Here is a 19,818-nt window from a genome sequence, read left to right as displayed (position 1 = left end):
ATGGGGTATCTAGGTAGTATTCCCAACCTGAAAGGATCATATCTAAAGTTTCTCCAACAGAGTTAATGTATTAACATTATGAATAGGCACTGAAGTTTCTAAATTATTTTTCTCAAACTATTGATGTAATGACACGATCTTTCTTTTTCTTTTTTTCCATCTGGAGAAATGTATTCATGGATTTTCTGATGAAAATTATATTTGAATTCTTAGGATTATGATGTCTTCTTTTAATACAATGTGAAATTGAGATAGCTAATGTTATATGGAGGATATTTACAACTCTGTTTCATGTAGCGTGCACCGAAAGTTTTCTTCTTTTTTCTCCACTTTTTTTCCCCTCTTTTCCTTTTCCTGTGTTGAAAAAGTTATGCTAGCCTCATAAAGTGAGCCAAACAAATTTATCTTTTTTTTTTTTTCCAATTGTCTGGATCAACTTGTAAGAATTACTTGGTTGCTGAAAGCTTGGTAGAATTTACCTCTGTAAGTGTGTGGGTTCAGGGAAGTATCTTTGATTACAATGTCAATTTTTAAAATGCTCATTTGTCTCTCCATGTCCTATTTTTTTAGGGTATCCAAAAATTCATCAGTTTTTATATAGATTTTTTTCTAATTTACACATATACAGCTTTTTTAATAGCACTTTAAAATTTTTCTCTTTTCACTTTGTATTTTTTTGTAACTGCTTTTTTCACACTCTTTTACTTTCTCTCTCTGTTCTCCATTGGGGGATGTGTTCTGTCCTTACCATTATTATTTTATTTGTGTGTGTGTGTGTGTGTGTGTGTGTGTGTGTGTGTGTGTGAGTTAGCTCTATTGCCTTTCCCCAAAACTTCTTGAAATAAATGCTTAGCTCATTTGTACCCAGCCTTTCTTGCTTTCTGATACATGTATTTAAAGCTATGTTTTTTCTTCTAAATATCGTGTTAGCTCTAAATATTGTTAATGCTGACATGTACTGTTTATTTTTTACTTTACAATATCCCTTCTCATTACTAATTATTCTAAGGGTTATGAAGTAATATATTATTTGCTTTCTAAAATTTGATTTTTAGCAATGTTTTTCTTAGTATTTTCTAGTTTTATTGCATTATGATCAGAAAACATCTGTAAGATGTTGACTGTTTAGATTTTTTAGACTTACTTTGCAGAAGAAACATAAATGCAAATGTTCCATGTGCCCTCATAGAGGATAGTATTCTCTCTCTCATGTATAGGTATTTCTGTATAGCTAACAACTCAAGCATATAAATTGCATTATTCAGTTAAATGGATCAAGAGAATATCAAGAAATCTGTACATTTACTTATTCTTTATCTGCTTTATCTATTAATTTCTAAAAGAGGTATATTAAAAATCTTCATTTTCTATCAGTTGTCACTTTATATAATGAGGCTATGTTTAGGATTATATTCTTTACTGTTTTCACCTACATCCTACTGAATTGTGATAATTTTTGACTTGATCTTATTTTGACAGGATTTAAGATTGCTATCACAACTTCTGGTCCATAATATTTTCTGTGTAACTTTTCAATTATTTAGACTCTTTTTGATTCCTTTTGCTCTAAATGTGTCTCTTACAGAAAATATGTTATTTTTTTCAAATTGAGACTCTGACTTTAATTGGTGAGCTTGTTTATTGGTGTTATATTAGGATTTCTTTTCATACTATTATTTAATAATTTCTATTTTATTTTTTTCTTTCTATTTTCCATTGGATAGATCAGGCTTCTTTTTGTTGGTTTAAAATTTTACCTATGTATTCTGTTAAAAAAAATTTATTTAGTAACCTGGTTATCTGTTTCTATGGTGCTTGCCTTAATGTACAAATAATATTAACATTTACTTATCATTAATGATTTTTGTAAAACTCTTATTATGTAAATTTCCATCAAGTTAAAAACAGAAAATAATATAATAAAACCAATGTACCACCATCCTCCTTCCATCTATTAGCAACACACTGGCAATATGTTGTATCTCTAACATCCTCATGCCCACCACACTGTGACTCCCAAGATTATTTTGAAGCAAATCAAAGGTTTCATGTCATTTTACCCATGAAATTTTAGAACTTATCTCTAAAAGATAAGAACTCAAAAAACATAACCACAGGGCTTCCCAAGTGGCGCAGTGGTTGACAGTCCGCCTGCCGATGCAGGGGACACGGGTTCGTGCCCCGGTCCGGGAGGATCCCACGTGCCGCGGAGCGGCTGGGCCCGTGAGCCGTGGTCGCTGGGCCTGCGCATCCGGAGCCTGTGATCCGTAACGGGAGAGGCCACAGCAGTGAGAGGCCCGCGTACCGCAAAAAAAAAAAAAAAAAAAAAAAAACCATAACCACAATGCAATTATCAAGAGCTAAAAGAATCAAATAATTATTTTATGTAATCAAATACTCAGTGTTCACATTTTCCTAATTGTCTATAATTTTTTTCTTCACAATATGTTTAAATCAGAGTCTAAATCATGTGCTCGCATTTGACTGGTTATAAGTCTCTTAAATTTTTGGCCACACTCCTCCGAGTTGTAGCAGATTCAGCATCACAAGGAAGTTAGGCAGAAAAGCAGAATCTTAGGCTCCACATGAGACCTACCAAATCTGAATCTACATTTTCATAGGAACTCCAATTGTTAAAAATACATACTAAAACATAACAAACGCTGTACAATCAGCCCCTCCTGTTTCTCTCTCTCCTTCATTTCTTAATTGAAGTAAATGGGTCATCTGTTCCACAGACTTTTTTTTTAATCAATTTATTTATTTATTTATTTTTGGTTGCGTTGGGTTGTCTTTGCTGTGCCTGGGCTTTCTCTAGTTGCGGTGAGTGGGGGCTACTCTTTGTTGTGGTGCGCAGGCTTCTCTTGTTGTGGAGCATGGGCTCTAGGCACGAGGGCTTCAGTAGTTGTGGCGCACAGGCTCAGCAGTTGTGGCTCGTGGGCTCTAGAGCACAGACTCAGGAGTTGTGGCACACGGGCTTAGTTGCTCCGCGGCATGTGGGATCTTCCCGGACCAGGGCTTGAACCTGTGTCCCCTGCATTGGCAGGCGGATTCTTAATCACTGCACCACCAGGGAAGTCCCTCTTCCATAGACTTTTTCAGTTTAGATTTTGATGATTACTCCCTGTGGTATTCTTAATATGTTTTTCTGAACCTCCTATTTTATGTAAATTGATAGATCTGGAGTCTGGATTATATTCAAGTACATGTTTTTTAAAAAGAATTTCATAAGTGATGGTATGTATTTTCATTTGGAGATACACAGTGTGTGATTGTGTCTGTTTTTGTGAAGCCTGTTAACTGAGATACAGATCACATGGGAAAAGCAGAATAAATTGATTCTTTCACTTTGTTTGCCAGTTTTCAAAATATGAAATTGATCAACGGCATCTGTTTAAAAAGGACCAATGACATTTTTATTTTGTATTGTTTTGTTTGCTTTTCTTTCTTTCATTTCTTTATTTATTCATTTTGGCATCATTATAAACTCATGGATTTAAACACATTTGATGTATTTCAACACATTTCCATTACTGTCCTTTCTGATGCTCAAATATTCCCATCTTAGACCAGGTTGGCTTCTCAACCCTTTTGGTTTAAATTTAGTAGGCTTTTGTAACTTCTCTGCTTCTTGGTAAGATAAGCTTTCTGGTATGTTAATCTCGTAAACTTTCCTATCCCAAACCACTAGCCATTTCTACAAGGAATCTGGTGTCTTTGGGTGTGAGATGGTTTCAGGACTACAATCTGAGTATTAGAGAGCCTCACTGATACTATCATTGTTGTCTAACATTAGTGAATCCCCATGAAATACAGGAAAGACCCACAAGTTTTTTGAGCACGTTATACCCCAGAGACAAACTTGGACTGAATGAGATAGAGAGAGGACAACATGAAAGAAAGCTATTGGACTCCTAAAGTTCCACAAGCAGGAAACAGGCTGATAAAATTACTTGGTTGCAAACATATGCTACCCTTCAAAAGGAAGGAAGGATGATGATTAGGGAAGAGCTGTTTGGAGGGAAGAGCTGTTTGGAGGGTAGAGCTGTGGGTCACAGAGGATTATTTCCAGGACTTGAAAGCTAGAGGAGTTTGCCCAGTGGGATTTCAAAGTTGCTTGGGACTGATGACTCCTTTTCTGTCTTTCATTTTCTCCCCTTTCAAATGGGAATATCTTTGACTGTTATCTAATGCTTGTACCACTACTGTATTTTGGGAGAGGATGACTTGTTCCTTGAGTTTCACAGGTTCACAAGGGGAGAGGAATTTTTCTACAAAATGGATCATACCTAGGGTCTCACCCATACCTAATAGAGATGATGAGATATTTGACTTGAACTCATGAGACTTAGATGAAATTGTGGATTTAGAAATGCTGTAATGGGTTGAGACTTTTGGTGATCTTGGGATGGGGGTGAATGTATTTTTGCATATGGGAGGGATATGAATCTTTGGGGGCTAGAGAGAAGACTATAATAGGCTGAATAATAGCCCGTCAAAAATATTCATACCCTAATCCCTAGAACCTGCAATATATTCTCTTAGGTAGTGAAAGGAACTCTGCAGATGTGATTAAGGATCTTGAGATGATGAAATTATCCTGAATTATGCTGCTGGATCCAATGTAATCACAAGGGTCCTTTATAAGAGAAGGGAAGATGACCAGTAGGAGTTGTGATCAAGAGAGCTAAAGGTTGGAATGATGGAAAAAAGTACCCCAAAACCTAGTTATGCAGGTAGCCTGAAAGAAAGTGGGGGGAAAAGAAGGAAACGTTTCCTCTCCTAGAGACTCTGGAAGTAACCATGCTGACACTTTGAATTTAGCTCAGTTAAAGTGATTTTGGACATCTGACCTCTACAACTGTAAGAGAATAAATTTGTGCTTATTTAAGCTACTAAATTTGTGGTAATTTGTTACAGCAGCAATAGGAATCTAATACATTGTTGATACTGGTCATTGTTTCTAGGACTTTTCATGGCTAGAGCAGAGAAAGATGGGTATTTTGTTGTTTTTGTTGTGGCACGTGGGCTTAGTTGCTCTGCGGCATGTGGGGTCTTCCCAGACAAGGGCTCGAACCCGTGTCCCCTGAACTGGCAGGCGGATTCTTAACCACTGCACCACCAGGGAAGTGCATGATTTTATTTTTATTTTTTTGAGTTTGTTTTTTAAAAATAGATCTTTATTGGAGTATAATTGCTTCACAATATATGTATTTTTAGAATACAAAATACATTATGTGTTTGTACTGTTATTTCCAAGTCAAATTCAGAACTACTGGGTATTGACTTATCCTCATTAAATTTACACCAGTATTTATTTTCTCCCATGCTGAAAATTTCAGTTCTCAGTGACAAAAAAAAAAAGAAAAATTACTCATTTACTCTACCCCAGATTACAAATACACCAGTTGTAGAATGATAATACCATTACTACCACCAAAAATACAATTACCAAAATGGTTTACTCTCAGATTATGTCCCACTGAGAGTGTAAAATGAAATTACTGTGTCTTAAAGTTATTTGGAATAGCTCTTCTCTTCATGATTATGCCACCAACTGGAGACTGAGTTAGCTTCATTTTTTTCATTTTTAGAGTTTTAATGACTTCTTTTTGATTGAATTTTATTTTACAATCATGTAAAATATTTTTATGGCTCCAACATTAAATCTACAAATCTAAGAAGTTTGGCTTCTGTCCCTGTTTTTTCCCATTATTCTCTTTCACTTTTATAAGTACATGTTTTTTAAAATCACTGGACAAATGTTATTGATTTATTTTTAAAAATAGCCCAGAGAATACGCATTCTTTACCATGCATTAGTAATATAAATAAAAATGTGTGATCATGGAAAATTTAAAACATACTAAAATCACACAGAAAAAAAAAATTTACGAAGTGCCCTGGACTCACCACCAACCTCACAATTATCTGCTAATGGCTCATGTTTTTCATCTCTACCCACCCCTGACTCATTTTTCCTCCTCCTGTATTATTTTGAAGCAAAATCCCAAATACTAAATTATTGTATCCATAAATACTTTAGCAAGTAAAATATAAGGAATCTCAAAAAATAAACACAATTATTAAATCAGCAAATATAAAGACTTTAAGCTTACAGGTCATCATTTATTTTCAGAATTCTCTTTTTGAACTAGAACACAAATAAGGTCCACCTACTGCAATTTTTTCTTTAAAAATATTTTCAATCTACAGGTTCCTTTTTCATAGTTTTTTTTTTTGTTTTTGGTGCCAATTTTTTCTTTTGTTGATAAAGCTATATTGGTTGTCCTGTAGATTTTCTGATGGTTGGCATTTTATAGATTGTGTCCCTGTGATGCCATTTAATGTGCTTCCCTGATCAATCTATTCCCTGCAAATGGGTGTTTGGATATAGGGTCTTGCTAAGACTTCTTCAAAGGTAGTATTTTGTTCTTTAATCAGCAGGCATATACTACCTGATTCTTCTTTCTCTGTCTCTGGTGATCAACTCCTAGATCCATTAAGTCATTTAGGGGCTGCAAAATGATACTTAATTCTATCATTACTTTCTTCATATTTAGCTAGAGTTCTTCCATACAGTAAAACAAACTTCTCATCTACTATTTGGTTACACAGTGATACTATTTGTATAGAAATGCAGGATACAAAATACTAGCAAACAGAGTCCAACAACACATTAAAAGGATCATACACCATGATCAAGTGGGATTTATCCCAGGGATGCAAGGATTCTTCATATATGCAAATCACTCAGTGTGATACATCATTAACAAATTGAAGATTAAAAACCTTATGATCATCTCCATAGATGCAGAAAAAGCTTTTGACAAAATTCAACACCCATTTATGATAAAAACTCTCCAGAAAGTGGGCATAGAGGGAACCTACCTCAACATAATAAAGGCCATATACAACAAACCCACAGCAAACATCATTCTTAATGGTGAAAAACCAAAAGCATTTCCTCTAAGATCAGGAACAAGACAAGGATGTCCACTCTCGCCACTATTGTTCAACATACCTTTGGAAGTCCTAGCCACGGCAATCAGAGGAGAAAAAGAAATAAAAGGAATACAAATTGGAAAAGAAGAAGTAAAACTGTAACTGCAGATGACATGTTACTATACATAGATAATTCTAAAGATGCCACCAGAAAACTACTAGAGCTAATCAATGAATCTGGTAAAGTTGGAAGATACAAAATTAATGCATAGAAATCTCTTGCATTCCTATATGCTAACAATGAAAGATCAGAAAGAGAAATTAAGGAAACAATCCCATTCACCACTGCAACAAAAAGGGAACCCTCTTGCACTGTTGGTGGGAATGTAAATTGATACAGCCACTATGCAGAACAGTATGGAGGTTCCTTAAGAAACTAAAAATAGAACTACCATACAACCCAGCAATCCCACTACTGGGCATATACCCTGAGAAAACCATAATTCAAAGAGTCATGTACCACAATGTTCACTGCAGCTGTATTTACAATAGCCAGGTCATGGAAGCAACCTAAATGCCCATAGACAGATGAATGGATGAAGATGTGGTATATATATAAAATGGAATATTACTCAGCCATAAAAAGGAATGAAATTAGGTCATTTGTAGAGACGTGGATGGACCTAGAGACTGTCATACAGAGTGAAGTAAGTGAGAAGGAAAAACAGATATCATCTATTAACACATATATGTGGAATCTAGAAAAATAGTACAGATGAACCAGTTTGCAAGGCAGAAATAGAGACACAGATGTAGCAAACAAACGTACGGATGCCAAGGGGGGAAAGCGGAGGGTGGTGGTGGTGGGATGAATTGGGAGATTGGGATTGACATATATACACTAATATGCATAAAATAGATAACTAATAACCTGCTGTATAAAAATAAATAAAATTTAAAAAAAGAAATGCAGGATAAATGTTTTATTTTTATGTACAAACTTTCAAAAAAAAAAACATGAGGTGGTTCTGCAGTGTCCAAGTTCTTCAGAGAGACAGAACCAATAGAGGGTGTATATGTGTGTATAAGAGATTTATTTTAAGGAACTGGCCCACATGGTTATGGAAGCTAAGTCCCAAGATCTATAGGCCAACCAACTGGAGACTCAGGAGAGCCAGAGGGGTAGTTCCAGTCTGAGTCTGAAGCCTGAGAGTCAGGAGAGCTGATGGTGTGAGTTATACTCCAAGGGCAGGAGAAGCCTGACACCTCATTACAGCAGTCGGGCAGGTGAAGTTTATTTTCATTCATGGGAGGGTCAGTCTTTTTGTTCTATTCAGGCCTTCAGCTAATTGGATTAGGAAGGACAATCCTCTTTACACAGTCTACGAATCCAAATGTTAATCTCATCCTAAAACACCCTCACAGACACATCCAGAAAAATGTTTGACCAAATATCCAGGAACCCCGTAGCCCATTCAAGTTGACACGTAAAATTAACCATAGGGCTTCCCTGGTGGCGCAGTGGTTGAGAGTCTGCCTGCCGATGCAGGGGATACAGGTTCGTGCCCCGGTCCGGGAAGATCCCACATGCCGCGGAGCAGCTGGGCCCGTGAGCCATGGCCGCTGAGCCTGTGCGTCCAGAGCCTGTGCTCCGCAACGGGAGAGGCCACAACAGTGAAAGGCCCCGTGTACCGCAAAAACAAACAAACAAAAAATTAACCATAATATCTTGCCTCCTCAAACAGCAGTCATTTTTTTTTCCAGTCCTTTTTCTTTTTTTCCAAAAGTCATGGACTCATGGATTTTAATGTATTTGATTCTACCCATTGAAATTATTTTCATTATTGATGCTCAAATTGTTCCATTCTTGAACTCTTTAATTTGGCTCCTAAATCATTTTGACACATAGTAGTGTTTGACAGCTTCCCTCCTTTTGTTGTGATATTCACACTTATCATGTACATTTCTTGCTTTAAATTTGGATCAGTCATTTCTCTAAGGAGCCCTGCTTCTCTTTAGAATAAAATGCTATTTCAAGGCCATAATCTGGGTGCTAGGGGTGCACATTAATTACTACTTGGTTGATAATTATTTTTAAGTATCTTCCATAGATAAATCTGGGAATATGTAATGAATTCCCATTATTCGAATTCAGAACCACAGAATTTTGTTTTGTGTTTTTTACTAAGCCTTCTTTATATTACATCTGTATGTTCTCTTTCCTGCTATGAGAATCCAAGTTACCAATAGTACTGGGCCTGATAGAGTTAGTCTTTCAAATAATGACTACTTGCCGGATCCTACATTACACACACAACAGTGTCAGAAGAACAATACCTGTACTACCACCAGCAATATGATTATTACAATAGTGAAAGATTTTCTTTTTCAGTTCTTTTATCCTTATAAATTCACTAGAACTGTATAGTCAAATTACTGTGTTTTAAAGTCACTTCAAGCAGTGTCTGTGTAGTAATGCCACTATCTGGATATACATAATTCTTTCATTTTATTTGATTTTTAAAAATAGTTAATAGAAGTCTTACATGAGGAACTACCACGTGATGCAGCAGTTCTACTTCTGGGTATACATTTGAAGGAAATATCACTATCCCCAAAATATATCTGTACTCCCACATTCATGGCAACATTATTTACAGTAGCCAAGACATGGAAGTGACCTAAGTGTCCATTTGATAGGTGAATGGATAAAGACGAAGTGTCCATTTGATAGGTGAATGGATAAAGACGATGTGATATATATATATATATATATATATGTATGTGTTCACACATACAGCAATGGCTTGATTGATGGTAAAACTTTAGTTAATTTATGTGAAAGGAAGCACGAATTGTGTTCGGATTCATCTTTTTGCATAGGGGTGTCCAATTCTGGCACCATTTGTTGAAAAGAGTATCCTTCCTCTATTGAATTGCATTTGTTTTCTTGTGAAAGATCACTTGGCTGTGTTTATGTGAGTCTAGCTCTTATCTCTAACCTTCCATTCTGTTCCCTCCATTCCCTTGTAGTTAACTACTTAAAAAAATTATGTATCCACCCACTTTCTTAAATAAAAGGTGGCATATTATACATACTGTTTTAGTCAGTTCACTTTGTTAGAACAAGGTGCAATAGACTGGGTGGCTTAATCATAGAAACTTATTTCTCACAGTTCTGGAAACTGAAAAGTCCAAGATCAAGGTGTCAGCCAGTTTGGTTCCTGGTGAAGGCCCTCTTCCCAGTTACGACCTAGCATGGTGGAGAGAGAGCAAGGAAGCAAGATCTCTCTTGTTCTTCTTAAAAAAGCTTTAATTCCATTATAAGGGGATTTAATTACCTTATAATTTAATTACCTCCCAAAGGCTCCATCTTCAGATTATCACACCAAGGTTTAATTCTGGGGGGAGACAAACATTCAGTCCATTGTACATACTTTACTCCTGTCTAAATGCATTCGTCAGTAACTCCAGTACAATGTTTAACAGCAGGGGAATTGGTGGCTAGGCTTTTCTTTTCCTGACTTTTGTAGGACAGTCTCTAGTGTTTCCTTATTAAGTAAGATACCAGTTTTTTGATGGATAGATATATATAGGTAGGTAGGTAGATAAAACCATGTTAAAAACATCTCCATCAATTTCTATTTTATTGAGTGATTCAAAAATGAATGGATATTGAATTTTGTCAAGTGCCTTTCTTGGGTCTATGAAGATGGGGATATGATTTATATTTCTCCTTTACTTGATTATAATGATGAATTATATTGACAGTTTCCTAATGTTGAAACACCCATGTATTCCTTGAGTTAACCCTACTTACTAATACTAATCATATGCTTTAATGTGGTGTTGGAGTCTAATGATTGATAATATATAATTTATATTAAAATTCTGCAGCAGCATTTATAAATGAGTCTGTATTTTTTGTGGTGCAATCTTTGTCAGGTTTTTGTATCATGTTATAATTGTTTCATAAAAGCAGAACTGGTAGAACTCTCCTATGAAATCTTCTGTTCCTAGTGCTTTTTGGATCTCATTAACTACTATTTTTATTTCTTCAGTGGAAAATGATCTGTTTAGACTCTTTGTCTCCACTGGGGTTATTTTTGGTAAGTTGCAGTTTTCTAAAAAAACTATTCATTTTATATTGATTTCTTGAACTTTATATCTTCCCTTCAAGAGATAAATACACTCATGTATTGTTTCTTCTTTTGTTGATTTCTTTGGAATTTTAGCTCCAGCTTGTTTTAGATGTATTTTTATTTATGTTATTCTTACTTTTAAAGACAGCAATATATTTAAAAAATGATTTGACTATATTTATTTCCCAATATCTTCAATTATCCCCCTGGGTTTAGCTCTATTCTTGTTTGAGTACTTTCCCTTAGAGGGGTTTGAAGTCAGACTTTTGCAAACCTCATGAGGTCTGTTAAGTTCAAGGATTTTTTTCTCATCAGATTTAAATGACAAATTGGCAAATATGAAATTTTACAATCACAGACATTTTCTTTCTACAGCTTAGAAGTAATAATATATTGTCTTCTTGCTTCTCTTCAGTGTAATTCTTATTTCTTTTAAAATATATTTGCTCTTTCATTTTGGAAGCTTTTAGAATTTTTTTTGGATGTTATTACATTTTACTAAAATATATCTAGGTATAGGATTTCATCTATTATTTTGTGCTCTATAAAGACCTCTTTTCAATTTTCATCTTTCTTTAAATCGGGCAAATTTATTTTCCTTATTTTATCGTTTTATATTTCTTCCTCTGTATTTTAAAACATACCATTGAGTACTTCTATTATCTATATATTTTTGCTTCTATTTCTACTCTCCAGAAGTCTTTTTCTTTATATGTCCCATCATTATCTTTTCCTGCTGCCTTTTGGGAAAGTTCTTCAACCTGATAGTTCAGCTCACTAATTAATTTTGCAAATTGGTGTTCTATAGTCACCTGTCATATTTTTCACACCTTGTATTTCACCTTGTTAACTTTTCTTTCTTCTTGGTACTACATAACACTACCAATATCCTCCATTCTCTATTCAAGAGTATTTGTTTTGCTTACTTGGATTATCTATGCGAACAGTTTTTTTCTTCATAAAGTTATTGTTCAGTTTATTATCTTTATTTTATAATTTGTATCCCTCAGCTCTCTGAAGTCATGCTTCCCTGAGGATAACAGCCATGAAGGGGCTTTTAAACATTCTTGACCTTATTCTACAGTAAGAAATATTTTCTCTCTCTATATGACCCATTTGATATATATTTACAAAATGATATTAGTAAACATATTTTATACATATTACAATAATATTTACTTCATGAAGAGCAATGCACTCTGATACTTCTGGTCAACTTGATTTTATTGAAAAATTCTAGTTATTAGTCAGTATATTGATTTAATCATCCGCTAGTAGGTCAACACCTACAGTTTGAAAACTCTGTGATGTGGGAGGGCAGGACTGAAAGTCAGGCAATGGGTAAGAAGGAGGGATAAGAGGAGTAAGCCCTAGAGTCCCAGGTACCACAGGATCTCTCAGATTAATTTAGTTTGCTCCACTCCATTGGGCAATAGCTCTGTGTTAGCGTTCACTTCTAAACTCTTAGGTGGGAGCAGTGCTATGAGGTGGCAGTCCCTTTGGTTATATTACACATTTCCTTCCCTGGTGTTTGGTAGAGAAGAGGCTGGATCAATGAATATCCAAGGGTGACTGGTCAGTTTACACCTAAATCAGCTCCTCACCCTCAAAAGGCTGCTCTAAGAATAGCCACACCCATGGGCTTTGGTGGTTACTGTTGATTTTCTGATGCAAATGAAGAAGCAATGTTTATCCCAAGGCCATGAAGCATGAGACTAGAGCAGAACTTTAAAAATCTGCCCCAGGGCTTCCCTGGTGGCGCAGTGGTTGAGAGTCCACCTGCCGATGCATGGGACGCGGGTTCGTGCCCCGGTCTGGGAAGATCCCACATGCCGCAGAGCGGCTGGGCCCGTGAGCCATGGCCGCTGAGCCTGCGCGTCCGGAGCCTGTGCTCCGCAACGGGAGAGGCCACAACAGTGAGAGGCCTGCGTACCGCAAAAAAAAAAAAAAAAAAAAATCTGCCCCAATCTATACTTCATTGCTGCTCTCAGGCTGCCTTCATCCTAAGGGGATTCCCAGCTCCTCCCAGACCAATTCACAGCATCCTTCACTCTCCTGGGATTTCTCTTAGTTTTTATGTTATTTTCTCAGATCAATAGTCTTTTCCTTCCACAGTTTCCCCCCGGGGGGCAGGGGGCGGTTATGTTTGGGAAAACCCAGCAGCCCTGTGTTAGGTCTTTCCAGGAATCTTCAAAATTTAAGGCTCAAAAATCATCCTTTTTCAGTATGAAGTCCTCATTGATCAATCTGAGATGAGTCTATCTCAGAATAGAAATCAGGGTGATGGAAAGATTTATAATTTTATTTTTGTCCAGACTGCCATTATTAATTCTCCTGGGCTGCCCGGGTAGCACTCGTTCTTACACGTTCCAGGTTAGGCTTCATTGATGCATTTCGACAGTGTCTGTACAACCAAAATCAAAGGAGAGATTTCAGTCACTAATGCACTGAGAATGCGATCAATCAGAAAAGCTCACGGAGAACAATCTTTGCATTTGTCTGAATCATGTGGCTCATTAAACACAATTCAGGTCCCTGCTTTTTCCAGGCATACATTATGGCCCATATGTGGGGATAAGCATACACTAGGGTTATCCAACAAGCACGAGGGGTGGGTCTCTGACTCTAGAGTATGACACGAAGAACTCCAAAAATTGCTTCTGTCTCCAAAAGGACCTCTGTACCCGCTCTGACCTTGTCTTCAGGTTAGTCTTAAATTCTCCATCCTGGTTTAAATTTTGTTATTTATAATTCCTTTGAGTTCAACGACAAAGACCAAAGAATTATTTCTGAACCCCAGTGATAAAAGCTTTTCCAGACAGTGGCACACATTATGGTATCAATGTTGGGTTGATGAGTGATCACCTCTCCATTCCAGTTAAACAGGTAACGTCTTCTACATCAGACTTCCTCATTTTTCTCCACAAAGATACTTTTCCCTCCCATATTCCCCTGATCTGTATTTGTCACTACTATCCATACCATTGCCTATAGTGATCCTCAGCTCTTTGTTTGCTCTCACCAACCCACAACCAACTTCTGTTAGTTTTAACTTATAAGTTTCTCTAGAATCCACACACTTCATCTCTGCTACCACCACCCTAGGCATCTCTCACTGGATATCTCCTACTGCCTTCTGACTAGTCTCCCAGTTTCAATCTTGTCTTTAATCCTTTCTCAACATGGCAGCCGTCATCTTTTCACCATGTCAGTACTATGCTGAAACTCTACAAAGTTGCCCAATTGCCCATAGAGGGGTCTGCAAATGTTTTTCCCACTAAAACATAACCATGAAATACAATGCAATTCCATTAGTGTCAGCAACTAAGGCAGTTGATCTCATGATCTCATTGCATACAAACTGGATGGGGGAATATATAGGGCACCTATTTGAATCTCTGGAATGAGGCACATTTTTATGACATTGTAGGTATTCAGTAAACATTTCTTGAGTGCGTGCATGAATTAAACACAAGAAAGGTAAATTTGGTAGCAAGAAGCCGTTTGAAGATAAGTTCAGAGCATAGAATTCTGTGAGTGGAGTGCAGGAGAGAATACCGGGAACATATGAAAACTTAGTTTTGTGTGTGTGTGCATGTGTGTGTGCACTCACACACATGTGCACATATGAGATAAAATGTGCTTTTCATGTAGTAGGCCCTCTAGCAATAGTTGTGCAATAGGAAGGTTTTAAGGATAAAACTGTAGTACAATTTTGCTTGCGTCAACTAGATTCTTGGCTAGATTTTGAGACTCACTGTTAATAAGTAAAAAACTCAATCCCAATTCAAAGCATAATTTAATACAATGTTTCCCAATATATTATTTGTGGGATTCTTAAAAAAAAGACTTCCATGGTGTACTAGTATTTTATAGCTGATGTAACAAATGTATTGGCTTAAAACAACAAAAATTTATTAGATAACAGTTCTAGAGGTCAGAAATCTGATGCAGTCTCACTAAATCACAATCAAGGTGTGGGCAGGGCTCTTTTCTCGTTGGAGGCCCAAGAGGAGAATCCTTCCCTTTCCTTCCAGCTTTTTTTTTCTTTGCGGTATGTGGGCCTCTCACTGCTATGGCCTCTCCTGTTGCGGAACACAGGCTCCGGACGCGCAGGCTCAGTGGCCATGGCTCACGGGCCCAGCCGCTCTGTGGCATGTGGGATCCTTCCAGACCGGGGCACGAACCCATGTCCCCTGCATCGGCAGGCGGACTCTCAACCACTGCGCCACCAGGGAAGCCCCCTTTTCCAGCTTTTTAGAGAGGCTACTCACATTCCTTGGCTCATGGCCCCTTCCATCTTCAAAGCCAGCAATGACCAGTTGAGTCTTTTTCATGCTGTATCACACTAACACTGATTCTCCTGCTTCCTCTTTCCTCTAAGGACCCTTATATTACCTCTAATTTATTATATTAATTTGATAACCAAACAGATAATTGATGAGCTTAAGCCCAATAAACATGCAGTAGAAAATAAGGATGCAACACTTTGGGTTTAACTGACCATTTACAATTATATCTTGACGATATTATCACTAATATCAGCACTTCCATGTTTCTGTTTTCACCTAAGGGGAATTAAAAAAAAAATTCCAAACACCAAAATTCCACAGGTAAATATGAAAATGTTCCCCAAACTATAGTTACTGAGTCTGAGCTCATACTGCTGGCTGCACAACAGGCCAATAAATCAAGAGACGAGTTACTGGGGCAAGGACAGCACTTTACTTGGAAAGCCAGCAGTCCAAGAAGATGGTGAACTAGTGTCCCAAAGGACACTAACTCTTAGCGGAGTTAGAATTCCAGCTTCTTTTATATTAAAAGAGGCGAGGGTGTTGTTCGTTGCTGCAGACTTCTTGGTGTTGTAATCCTTTGTTCTTGCAGCTGTCCATGTAGGTCAGTTCTCAATGTTCCCGTAAATCTCCAACAATAATGCTATTCTCTGTTCTGCAACTTTTTATCTGTATATGAATGTAAAAGTGTTATATCTTTAAAGGTCAGAGCCTTGAGAACAGGACATCCTGTACATTTCAGGCTGAAGGCAACATTCTTGTAGCAAAAGCAACAGAATACAAAGGTTAAAGTAATAGAAACAGATCCAATATGGAGGCAGATTCGTTCTTCCTTATTACACTATGAGCTAGGACTATTCTCTAAAGCAAAATAGTGATTAGCATATGTAAATAAACCCAAATGTGGCTGATGCAGAGTACCTTAGGGGGTGTCAGTGCACAAAGTACAGAAAAATGTGTTGCATGAACGTTGAAAACTATTTAGCTGTGTTAAATTCTTAAAAATACATGGATCTATTTTCAGACTTCCTGTTATGTCCCATTATGCCATCCACTCTATGCTGATATGATATTTTACTTATTGTAATATGTATTTTAATATCTGGTAAAGGTTATCAAATGGAGCTGAGCCAGGACTAATGGAATAGGTATTTCTTAGATTACCTAGATTGGTCCTCTGAAAAAGCCAAGAAACAAGGGTCCACCTAGTTAAGTTCCATCAGCACCCAGACTGGAATCCTGAAGTATCATTTTCCACCTAAAGAAACCAGTTTCATGGAAATGACTGAATGCTGGATCTGATTTGGGAAATGTACAAGGGAAATTGGCACACCTTGTACCAGATGGGAAGGAACCTACCAAAGAGGCCCTATTGAACGGACTCAACCGTTAACCTGAACTAGCTCCCACTGGACAAGGATGAGACAATCCATTAGAATGGAAACATCTGAAATATCAAATGGTTAAAAATCAGAATTAATTGTGGTTTATGTACGTTAGAGAACATCTCATTATTTTAAAACTAGTAAACCAAGATACAAATATTTACCCTGATTTTCCAGGATGAGCTGTACCTTACAGTAACTTGATGAAACCACGTTTCTCTTTATTTCTGTGTTCCAGCTAATAAATGAAGAAATGGTAGAATTAGAATATTACCAGTATTGAAGTGGTAATGATAATCAATGGCTATTAACCTTAAAAAAATGAGGTAATAGATATTATATCTTATATATATATAATATAAAAAATATATGTAAAAATATATATTTATATATATTATATAATATATATAATAGATATTATATCTTCTCACAGAAATACACAAAACCCGTTATAAAATAATCATGTCACACACAAAAAAATTAAATCTGAATCTTTCTCTTCTATATCTCATCAAAGAGATGCAATCAACAAAATTCAAACTCGGGGGGAATTCTATATGACATGAGAGCCTGTTTCCTTAACAACAACAACAAAAATACTGTGAAGATTAAAAACCCAGGATATTGAAGGAGAATCCATGAAGAGACAAGACATAAATGAAAGAACTGTGATGTGTGCACTTTATCAAGTAGGGAAATCGAGTGTGCACACATCAAGTAGGGAAAATTGAAAAAGGGAAAAGAAAATAACTGAGGACCTGTGAAGAATGATGAATATTTGAAGGTTTTAAGGATATGTTTTACATTATTTTAAGGTGATCATGGTTGTCTTTAAAGTAAACACAAAAGCCCTAAGTTTAAAAAATTGGTGAAGATGGGGCTTCCCTGGTGGCGCAGTGGTTGAGAATCTGCCTGCCGATGCAGGGGACACGGGTTCGTGCCCCGGTCCAGGAAGATCCCACGTGCTGCGGAGCGGCTGGGCCCGTGAGCCATGGCTGCTGAGCCTGCGCGTCCGGAGCCTGTGCTCCGCAATGGGAGAGGCCACAACCGTGAGAGGCCTGCGTACCGCAAAAAAAAAATTGGTGAAGATGGATGGCAGGTATAGCAGGCTTATATTATTTTCTCTTCCTCTGTTTGTTTTTAATTTCCATAATGAAAAGTTAAAAATGTTTCTATTAATTCAAGTTTGTGTAGTTACTAATACCAACAATGAGAACTTCTTTATCAAGAGAAGAATTCTGATGCTCGACTTTTCTTGATTAATATTTCAAGGAAGTTAATAACATACCATTAAAGTTAGAAACTCAATTACCTGCTCAAGCTTAACACTGGCAAATTTTCTTTCCAATCAGTTTCCTCTGCTTCATAAAAGTTGTTTCAAGAAAGCTGACGGAACTAGAAATTATAACTGAGAGATAAGAAATAACTTTGGAAATTTATTTTATGGTTTAATTTCATATTTAATCTAGACTTTGGCAATTGCATATACATTGCCTAACACACAAATTTTTAGAAAAACTAGCCATATGTATCATACTTAGAGATCTTTCCACTATTTTTCACTCTCTGTTAAAGTATATTCCCCTTTTATCCAATCCTCTGTTACTTCATTGAGTGGAACTTTTTTTATATAATAAATTTGGAAAATCGGGTCAGTGAACAAATAATCATACCTTTGTTCTAACTGACTAACCATCTGGATAAACAATCAAATTGTATCCTTACTTTATACCAAACTTAAGCCTATATGGATTAAATATTTAAATATTAAAAATGAAACCATAAAAGTAATATAAAAGACTGATGAATGTTTATATAAACTATGTTGAGGAATGACTTGCTCATGTGATATTAATTCAGAACCTAAATAAAAAGACTGATAGAACTGAAGACATAGAAAGTTACACCACAATATTGCAAAAGACCCCTTTATCCAAGTTTGTGACCAACTGGTAGATATTTAAAATACATGTTATTAAGAGTTAATATTCTTTTTTTTTTGCGGTACGCGGGCCTCTCACTGCTGTGGCCTCTCCCGTTGTGGAGCACAGGCTCCGGACGCGCAGGCTCAGCGGCCATGGCTCACGGGCCCAGCCGCTCCGCGGCATGTGGGATCTTCCCGGACCGGGGCACGAACCCGTGTCCCCTGCATCGACAGGTGGCCTCTCAACCACTGTGTCACCAGGGAAGCCCCAAGAGTTAATATTCTTAATTAAGAACATTTACGAATAGGTGAGAAAAAGGTGCTCTTTCTGAGAGAAAATGGCCGAAGGACATGAATAATGATGCAGCAATAAAGGAATGGAAATACAAATTACCAGTATATACATGGGAAAAAAGTTCATCCTGACTTGCTGGTAATAAAATAAATGCAGATTAATATGAGGATGAGATGACATTTTCTCATCTGTCACATTGGCAAAGGAAAAGAGTTTGATTGGACAGGTGTGTGGCTTTTGGCCCACTAGCATTGCAAACTGCTGGGACAAGCAGAAGTCGGCACAACCTCTCTAAAAGCAGTTTGTCCGTATTAAGGCCTTTAGCATTTGCATAACCTTTAACATGGGAATTGTCTCTCTCTAAAAAAAAAAGTGCAGAAACACTAACATAAATGTTTATTGCAGCATTGTTTACAATAGCAAAAAAGCTGTAAGCAATCTGAAATCCCAGGGATGAGGAATTTATTCAACCCTTTGGTAGGTACATTACAGATGCCAAAGAATGCCTTATTTATTTATCTATCTATTTATTTATTTATTGGCTGTGTGGGGTCTTCGTTGCTGCCCGCGGGCTTTCTCTAGTTGCGGTGAGCGGGGGCTACTCTTTGTTGCGGTGCGGGGGCTTCTCATTGCAGTGGCTTCTCTTGTTGCGGAGCATGGCCTCTAGGCACGCGGGCTCGGTAGTTGTGGCTCATGGGCTCTAGAGCGCAGGTTCAGTAGTTGTGGCGCATGGGCTTAGTTGCTCTGCGGTATGTAGGATCTTCCCAGACCAGGGCTCAAACCCATGTCCCCTGAATTGGCAGGCGGACTCTCAACCAGTGCGCCACCAGGGAAGC

Source organism: Grampus griseus, assembly GCF_964374135.1.
Source record: "Grampus griseus genome assembly, chromosome: 16".
Lineage (NCBI taxonomy): Eukaryota > Metazoa > Chordata > Mammalia > Artiodactyla > Delphinidae > Grampus > Grampus griseus.
Note: the sequence above shows the minus strand (reverse complement) of the source record.